General features: G+C 35.9%; 1 long non-coding RNA gene across 1 annotated transcript; it reads left to right on the top strand.

The window, feature by feature from the left end:
- Positions 1-1,124: 1,124 nt before the first annotated feature.
- On the top strand, positions 1,125-9,484 carry LOC103105716 (uncharacterized). The gene is made up of 3 exons (XR_460668.2): positions 1,125-1,431; positions 8,673-8,926; positions 9,254-9,484. It is a non-coding gene; the product is annotated as an uncharacterized LOC103105716 (long non-coding RNA).
- Positions 9,485-10,207: the final 723 nt, after the last annotated feature.

The raw sequence follows: 10,207 nt of genomic DNA, 5'->3' as shown, positions 1-10,207 counted from the left end.
CTTCAGACATTATTTGTGTCACTTCTAACTCTTGTTGTGTCTTTATGTTTCCAGTGTTTTTCACTTATGCCACAAATTATCAGGTTCTGTTTTCTAAATTATTATTTTGATCCAGCCTTGTGATTTCAAAGGAATAGGGCATAGCTAATATGAGAACTCTCTTCATTAATGCAGTTTAGTGTGTGTCTGTATCTTCAAGTCTTAGGCTTGGGACAATGAGAGGTTAAAATACTTGCCTGTGGTCACTTAGCTAGAATATGTTAGAGGCAATCCTTGAGCCAGATCTTACTATATATCTATTTCCCTATCCACTACCCTATTCTTCTTATTATTATCTAAAACTATTTAGAAAATATGAAAATAGATTGTGAAATAAACTAATCAGTAAGACCTATAAAGAAACATATATAGTAGGTTCTAATGCTTGACAAAATCAAAATACATAGTATTCAGGGAAATATTCTTTGATTTATAATAACTTCTAGGAAAACTGGAAAGCAATTTGGAGAAAAATCAGTTTAGACCATCATTTTTTATCATATATCACAATAAATTCCAAATAGAAAAATTATATTAATATAAAAAGTCACAGAAATAAAATGGAAAAAGATAATTGTATCTTTTATAATTATAGATAGGAGAATATCTTAAAATGTTGGGAAAGGATGTTATAGAAGATAGCATATAATTTTGATTTTAAAAAATGTGAAAGATTTTATACAAACAGAATTAGTACATTCAGAATAAAAGAAAAAAGATATGGGCTAAGAAAAAAATTATCAAACATCTTTGGCAGAAGTCTGAAATATAATATCTACTGAGAAATGATTTTAATCTATAGTATGGGGATTATGAAGATGGGATTAACTCTCCTTTCGTCCATTTTTTAGATTTAATCACCAGCAACATATATACCCCACTTAATCATTAAGTGACTCACTTGTGCAGTAGTGGATGATGAATCAGAACCAACTGACTGCCCCCTGGGCAGTCCTAAGCAAAATTTTAGCTGTAATTGGTACACATGAGAGTGGAGGCAGGCACAGGAAGTGATGTAAAAGAAGCATCTTTAAAAAGGAGTTACAACTTCCTGTGACACAGTTCTTTGTTCTTTGTTCTTCAGAGTTCTGAGTTTCATTTGGAGGATGCTTAAGAATCTGCTTACTTGACCTGAGACCTTGGCCTTGGTGAAACTGTTCTTAAATCTTTCCCTTTGAACTACCATGTGGATGGGTGAAAAAGGCTGACTCCTTTCTTGGATTTTCTAAAGGGACTAGCCTCAGGAGAAGACTCCCCACTTGAGAGAGGCTTTGTGATAGAAGCCCTTGCTTTATTCATCCCCGGGCCCTCAGTTCAAGGCTGAGGCCTCTCCACCTGAGGACTAATTAGCCCTGCCTGGGTTGAACCAGGGGCCAGAGCAAAATACTTAGTGTAAGTGATATCTTACCCTGTCCTCATTCTGATTTTCTTGCTTTTCCTCTTTCTCCTTTTGTAAATAAATTGCTAAAAAATAATTTGGAATTGATTAAATTCCTGGTGACCATACTCTTAAATAATCTAGTCCAATCCCTTATATTTCTACCCTTTACATATCCCATTTCCTCCTTCTACCTTCTCCTCCCACAAAAGCCATCCCAGATATCTTTAATGCCAGAAAAAAAGAAAGAGAAGAGGATAAAATCAGCACAGTCTATTGATATAATTAAAATAATTATGAAAACAAATGAAATGTGCAACACCTGTGAACCTCCTACTTCTCCTAAGAGGAAATGTTGGAAGTATCCTTTCATATCTTTGCCTTCAAATCATACTTTTTCTTCATAATATTGAAACATTTTCACTTGATTTTTTTTGTTGGTGGTTGTTCTATCCATTTACGTGGTTGTAGTGTTGTTTGTGTGTATAGATGGTGTGTGTTGTTTATTTTGCTCTGTATTAATTCATGTAGATCTTTTCATGCTTCTCTGTTTTGATCATATTGATCATTTTTTATAATCAGAATTATATAATTATATGATAAATTATATAATAATTAAAAAGAATAATAATCTTTATAATCAGAACAATTTGTTTAGCCACTCCCCAAGTGATGGGCATCTACTTTGTTTCTAATTCTTTGCTTTCATATAAAACATTGCTTTAAATATTTTGGTATGTATGGGAACATTCTTCTTATCAATGGCTTCCTTGGGGTATAAGTCCAGTAATGACAATTCTGAGTCAAAATATATTGTCATTTAATCACTTCATTTGTACAATTTTGAATTGCTCTTAAGTAATTGAACCAATCCATAGGTCTACCAACAATATATTAGTATGCCTATCTTTCTCCAGCCCCTCCAGCATTAACTATTACCTTCAGATAACTGCAAATTAAAGCAATGCTGAGGTCTTGTCTTGTAGCCACTGAATTGACAAAAATGTTAAAATATGATTATTGTTAATATTGAAAAGTCACGTTGCTATATTATTGGTGGAATTGCAAATTAGTCCAACCAGTTTAGAAAATTATTTAAATATGAGAAATATTAAATTACTCATATTCTTTGATCCAGGGATGCCACTGTTGGGTTTAGTTCCAAGGAGGCAGCATGGTATAATGAGCCTAGTGCTGAATCTGAAGTCAGAAACACCTCAGCTCAAATTCTGTCTTTGATATTTGTTAGCCATATAAACAAGGACAAGATGCCTTTATCTAGGAATGTTGCAGAAATCAAATGAGTGTTACAAACTTTGAGGAGAGAAAATCAGGCCTGAAGTCAGGAAGACTTGAGCTTGAATCTAGACTTAGACACTTACTAGCTGTGTAACCTTGGGCAAGTCACTTAACCCTTTTTGCCTCAGTTTCTCATCTATAAAATGAGCTGGAGAAGAAAGTGGTAAATGCTACAGTATCCTTGCCAAGAAAACTCCAAATGAGGACATAATTGGATACAAATAAGATGACCCAACCACAATAATGAATTTGTTATGCTTTATTGTTTTTCCTAACCTGAAATTGTCTAAGTCAACTTAATTCAAAATTCAGGTGGTCTGAATTTTGTGTTGTTAAGAAATCCAGCTCTGTTGCTAATCATTGATGTTTTCTGGACTCACGGAATTCTTGCTGGCTTTGGAGAGTATATAAGAAGGGAATTGAGCCTGTTGTCTTAAGCCACCATACTAGTCTTCAAAGATGTCTCGCTTGCTGTCCAAAGGTCTGGGCTATTATCTTTCACCAGACTCCAGAAATGAGCCCTTCTTAGTTTCATGTTAAAAGAGGGAGGGCCATTGTTAGATCTGTAACCATATTTCAAACCAATCATGTTGTTTCCTTTGTCTCAGCTTTGTCACCTATCATTTTGTATTCAATCCCATAATGTCATTTGCTTTGTTTTGTTTTATATTCCCCAAAAACCTATAAAAAGGGAATTGTCTATCTGCTTGAGGTCTTTGGCATGAATGAAGGCAAGCCACTGACACATTTATTGATAGATAATATGCCTCCTGTAATAAATGTGATCTTGCTTAGTGATCTGCCTCAGTTTTTCCTTTTATTAAAACTCCACTGTAATAGACAGACACTAGGAGTACCCAAGTACCCACAGAATCAATATTTTAACATGACATTAGAATGAAAGATTTAGAGCTAGAAGGGACTTCTATGGCCATCTATCCCAACTTCTCTCACCACATTTTATGGTTAAGGAAACTGAAGTCACATGAATTTGTGACATGTCCATGGTCTCACTTAATTGTCAAAACAAGAGATCACTCCAGGTCTTTTGACTTGGGCTCTGGTCCATAATCCTTCCATTAATATCACACTAGCATAGGTTTTTTTTTTTTTTTATAAAACTTGAAACAAATTGTGTGCACATCTATTGGGAAAATGACTGAAAAATATGGCATATGAATGAAACGGAAAAGTTTTATCATAAAGGATGAATATGAAAATTAAGAAAACAAGGGAAGATTTGTATGAAATGATACAAAATAAAGAACAAAGAGTTTGTACAATGAATACAAAGAACAATAGATGCAATTAGTACCATGATATAAATGAAAGCAGAACAGAAAGACAATTAAAATCACATCAAATTCAAAAATCTGTTAGTTCCAGATGTCTTATGTTAAATAAACTTCCCTCCATTTTGTTAAGAATGAGTTTACTAGAAGAGAAGAAAGTAACATGTGCTGTAAGTTGTAATTACTATATGATATGGATTTCCTTCATGGAGTTATTTTTTAAAATTTTATTTAATTAGATGATTTAGAATATTTTCCCATAGTTACAAGATTCATGTTCTTTCCATCCCCTCCCTCCAACCCCTTCCTCTATCTGACGCATAATTCCACTGGGTTTAATATGTGTCATTGATCAAGACCCATTTCCATATTATTAATATTTGCACTAGGGTGATCGTTTAGAATCTATAGCCCCATCAACCCATGTGATCAAGCAGTTGTTTTTCTTCTGTGTTTCTTTTCCAGGGTTCTTCCTCTGGATGTGGATATCATTCTTTCTCATTTGACCCTCCAAGTTGTTCAGTATCACTGCATTGCCACTAATGGAGAAGTCCATTACATTCGATTGTACCAGTGTATCAGTCTCTGTGTACAATGTTTACCTGGTTCTGCTCCTTTCACTCTGCATCAATTCCTGGAGGTCATTCTAGTTCACATGGAATTCCTCCAGTTTATTATTCCTTTGAGCAGTAGTATTCCATCACCAATAGATGCCACAATTTGTTCAGCCATTCCCCAATTGGAGGGCATTCCCTCATTTTCCAGTTTTTTGCCACCACAAAGAGCACAGTTATGAATATTCTTGTACAAGTCTTTTTTCCTTATTATTTCTTTGGGGATCAAAGGACAGGCAGTCTTTTAGCGCCTTTTGGACAGAGTCCCAAATTGCTTTCCAGAATGGTTGAATCAATTCATTACTCTACCAGCAATGTATTAATGTCCCAACTTGCCACATCCTCTCCAACATTTATTACTCTCCTTTGCTGTCATGTTAGCCAATTTGCTAGGTGTGAGGTGATACCTCAGAGTTGTTTTGACTTGCATCTCTCTAATTTAGAACATTTTTTTATGTGCTAATTAATAGGTTTGATTTCTTTATCTGAAAATTCATGTCCCTTGCCCTTTTATCAATTGGGGAATGGCTTGATTGTTTGTACAATTGATTTAGCTCCTTATAAATTTGAGTAATTAGACCTTTGTCACAGGTTTTTGTTATGAAGATTGTTTCCCAATTTGTTGCTTCCCTTCGAATTTTGGTTGCATTGGTTTTGTTTGTACAAAACACTTTTAATTTAATGTAATCAAAATTATTTATTTTTGCATTGTGTAATTTTTTTCTAACTCTTGCTTGGTCTTAAAATCTTTCCTTTTCTAAAGATATGACAAGTATAGTATTCTGTGTTCACCTAGTTTACTTATTGTTTCTTTCTTTACATTCAGGTTGTTCACCCATTCTAAGTTTATCTTGATGTAGGGTGTGAGATGTTGATCTAAACCTAATCTCTCCCATACTGTTTTCCAATTTCCCAGCAGTTTTTGTCAAATAGTCAATTTTTGTCCCCAAAGCTAGGATCTTTGGGCTTATCATAGACTGTCTTACTGTGGTCACTTACCCCAAGTCTATTCCACTGATCCTCCCTTCTGTCCCTTAATCAGTACCATAGTGTTTTGATGACTACTGCTTTATAGTGTAGTTTAAGATCTGCTACTGCTAGGTCATCTTCCATCACATTTTTTTCATTATTTCCCTTGATAGTCTTGATCTTTTGTTCTTCTAAATAAACTTCGTTATTGTTTTTTTTTCTAATTCTGTAAAAAAGTGTTTTTGGTAGTTTGATGGGTATGGCACCAAATAAGTAAATTAGTTTGGGTAGTATTGTCATTTTTATTATGTTAGCTCGTCCTACCCATGAGCAATTAATGTTTTTCCAATTATTTAGATCTAGTTTTAATTATGTAGAGAGTGTTTTGTAGTTGTGTTCATATAAGTTCTTGTGTTTGTCTTGGCAGATGGATTCCTAATTATTTCATATTGTCTATGGTGATTTTAAAGTGAATTTCTCTTTCTAACTCTTGCTGCTGGAATGAGTTGGAAATTATTTTTTGTTTGTTTGTTTGTTTTAAGAAAGGGGACTATTGAATGGGTTGTCTATTGGGAAATGGCTGTATCAAAATAAAATATATCAATATGATTTTTATGATCCTTTCCCCTACATTTGTTTGATCTCTTATTATATTTGCTTTTTCTATAACCTTGACTTGAGAAGTCTAATACAGTGGAACTTGTGGGCATAAGCCAGGTACCATAATTCTTGGGTTGGCAGCTAGTTGAATTCTAGGCAAAGTACCTATACTATCCCTTTGGGGCCACTTCCTCAACTTGTTCCTATACTTATTTTTTGGGTCTCTGTAGGTAACTCTATCAGTACTATCTCTGATATTTTATTTCATAAGCCTCTACCAGTATGTTTTCCATGAATTATCAACCATTAGATGAATATTATTAGATAAATTATCTCTTTTTTAAAATGCTTACCTTCTCCCTTAGAACCAATAAATATTAAGTTTTCGTTCCAAGGAAGAAGAATAGTAAGGGCTAGGCAATTAGATTTAAATGATTTCCCTAGAGTTACACATCCAGGAAGTGACTGAGGACAGATTTGAACTCATAGGACCTCTTGTCTCTATGCCTGCCTATCCATTGATCTACCTAGCTACTCCAGATTTTAATAATCTCTTAGAAAATCATTTAATAAACTGATATATTAAGAAAAGGCGGTTTAAAAAAGCAGTCCCTCCATATAGCTAATGTTCATTCTCCCACAAATATACATAACACCCATGGGAAGAAGTGGACATAACTGAATGTACAAAGGCAGTGAGCCCTATGTGTAGGACATATGCATGACAAAGATAAGGAAACTTTTGGTACTGTAGGACTTAGAAGTCCTTTTTCTTTTAAGAAAATACTTCAAGAAGGTCTTTTTAAGTGTAGCATCTCTGTAGGTTTGAGATTCTAGGCTCTTTTCTTTAGTGCATGGAGGATCATGTTCCTTGAAGTTGCTTCCTCTGTGAAGTGACTTTCTCTATATTCATGTGTCTCTGGTGTGTGTCTTGGCTCTCCAATGGATGATATGTCTCCTACTGGTCCAGTAGCTCCAGTTTCAAAACTGATGACATTGAGAGGGAGGAAAGAAAATTTTCTTCTTCTTTTGATACCTTCTAGTATAATCATAAGGTATTTCTTTCTATAGTTAACTCCAGTTCTTGAATTCACATTCAAATTCAGTCTTAATTGATTACTTTTATAAATATGTTGAAGGGGCATGACTGATTTTCTTACCCAGTTAAAAGATATTTCTTGAATGATAATAATCAATTTAAGGAATTTTTTCATACATTGCTATGGGGAAGGTGTGTAGGAAAGCTCCTCAATACTTCTATTCCTTATTATATGCTGGATTTCTTATAACAATATTAATTGAGATGGGGAGTGGAACTTCTTCCATTATACACCTAATAATATTCCATTAATAATTAGACTCTGAATAGCTAGTCATGTAAATCCAATCCTCTGAAGTAATAGCAAAGATCGCAAAGTCAAGAGTGGTTTGAACAATTTTTTGAGATAGCTCTGTAAGGGGCTATTAAGAGAGACTAGATCATTTTGGTGATATATCCCTAACCTTTTAAGTAAACATCAAGGAGGAAAACCATGTCCTTCTACAAACATGCCCTTTAGTGCTTTTGTCAGAGACAGAATATAGAGCTCGATGAGACATGGATCTGACTCAATGTAAATATTCAGGTTCACTTTTTTGGTTTGAATTGCAAAGATGGCCCTTCTGAGATTGTTTATTCCCCACAAAGAATTATGCTTGAAGTTTTCGTAGTTTTCCATCATCTCCTTAGTCTAAAAGTCCAAGCTTCCCATAAATGAGGAATAGATATTTGAGAGAGAAAAAGCATGAGAAGAGGGCATGTGCCCTTGACTATCTTCCTGACTTAATACAGCCTTTTGCGAGATAAAGCTTCAAATTCATGTTTCAGGAACCCAATGTTTAGCAGAGATGGTAGATAAATTCTATCACAGGATGGATATCCTCATGAACTGAGGAGATTCTGTCTTAACATGGATTTGTTTTCACAATCCTGGCTGAGGGATAGTTTCCCCAAACAAGGATGTATGTAAACAATTCCCTCTAGAATTTATGGAAGGAATATCTTGGAAGTTATACCAGCTTATCCAAAAGGCTGTATTTGGATAGATTTTTAAGAATACTTTGACTCTAAGAGCTCTCCTGTATCTGTGACCATATCTTGATTTGTTGAGGACTAAGCTCATTTCTGAAGAACAATATACTTGCTTCAGCTTTCCTAGAAATAAGTGGGCCAGTCTTTAACCGGCTAGAGTCAATTAAGAATCTGGTGCTGTTGTAGATAGTCACATTCTCAAATAATGCCAATGGAAGGGATTAGGAGGACTTACCTCCAGTGGATGGCTTATTATTATGTTTTTGCCCTGAATGTCTTCCCCTTATGGTGACTATTTAAACACAGAAGTCATCTTAAACCTGCATCTTATATTGGCTTTTCCTTTATTGTGCAGATATGTGCACTCTGAGCACAGGTTTTCTTTAATCTGACTTTCCTTATTTCCATAGAATGCAGTGGGTGACCTTGGTGTCTTCAATGTCTTACAATGTTCTAAGCACTCTATAACACCTACTTCAGCTACCTTCATGACTGTTGGAACAAATTGTTCTCATCAACCAATTCTTTCAGGAGAAATCTTTATATACTTGGGCTAGACATCACCTTGGTTAAGCCCATCTTCTGAGATAATTTTACCAGTGTGACCTCTGTGCATGCTACAGCTTCTTGGGCGCCCAAGTGAGAGTTGGGACAACAAAGAGAGGTGAGCAGTCCTGAGAAGGGTTCAATAAGCCCTCACACCAGAGGTGCTAGTCCTCTCTGAATACCCCATAGAATTCCTGGTCATTGGCCTGTGCTGGGGTAGAAAGTAGAAGTGTCCAATGGGTTTTTTGCAGGTTTCAAGTTTGCCCTTGCCCCCTAAGAACTGTTTTGAACTGAACAATAGAGCTCCAAGGGCTTGGTCACCCCATTTTGGGTGGGGCTACTGGACATAGTCAAATGTTAATTCCCATTTTTGGTCTTAGTAGCTTCTCCCATTTTATTAAAGTCCTCTCCTCGGCTTGACCCTTTCCTTTTGTATTCATTGTAGTAGAGCACTCCCTGATACCCCAGCTGCTGGCTACCATCTCTTTCCCAAGCCTGCTTGCAACCTGTCAATGTGTCTGCTGTACCAAGTTCCCCAAAAGGTATAAAAGATCCAGGACGTTCCTCCCAGAGATACTGTCCCCAGAGCCCCAGGCTCCCAACTCTGTGTAGTGTCTCGGGGCCTGGCTCTGTGTAGCAGCCGATTATGGGACCTATCCTTCTCCTGATTAAAGACTTGGCTGTGTTTTTTCCAAGGTAACAGAATAAGAGGTCAAGGTTTCATTTTCATCCAGTTGAGGACATTTTCCCACTGCCATGAGTTTGTAGACAGCATTGCTGCTAAAGGAGAGGGCGGAGAAAGCCTTCTCATTCCTCTTGATGGAAGTCCAAAGGAAAAGCCCCAAAGCAAAGAGTCCAGAAGTCATGCAGGTGTCATGTTAAATCCTGTCATGTTACACAATGCTATATATCATGTCACAATTTGTTAAATATGTATCACACTATAACACATTCAATACTCACACATTGCCATGTATGTGTCATGCTGTATCATGCAGTGGTGTGCTATACCACACATTTCTCTAGCATTCCTATGTGTAACACTATATCATGCATGTGTCCTGCTATATCACAAGGTATCATGTCATAACATGTCATGTCATGATTTATCCAACATGCCATCATAGAATGCCACACATTTTTGTGCTAGGTCATGTGTATTTTGTCATATCATCCAGCTCCTACCAGGAAAAAAAAACCTTTTAAAAATCCTCCATGGTATAATACAGTTGTGCGGTTATATGATACAGGTGTGTTGTTGGGAGATATGGCATGACACAGGCATGTCATCAAGAAACATGGCATTTTATAAGGGTGACATTACATAATTCATGTCCCTTCATGAGGAATACACACTGTCACATGACATGGGTGCTTCACTGTGTGACATGGGACATTT

This window comes from Monodelphis domestica, chromosome 1, assembly GCF_027887165.1.
Source record: "Monodelphis domestica isolate mMonDom1 chromosome 1, mMonDom1.pri, whole genome shotgun sequence".
Classification (NCBI taxonomy): domain Eukaryota; kingdom Metazoa; phylum Chordata; class Mammalia; order Didelphimorphia; family Didelphidae; genus Monodelphis; species Monodelphis domestica.
The sequence above is the reverse complement of the archived record's forward strand: the minus strand, read 5'-3'. Positions and strand labels throughout refer to the sequence as shown.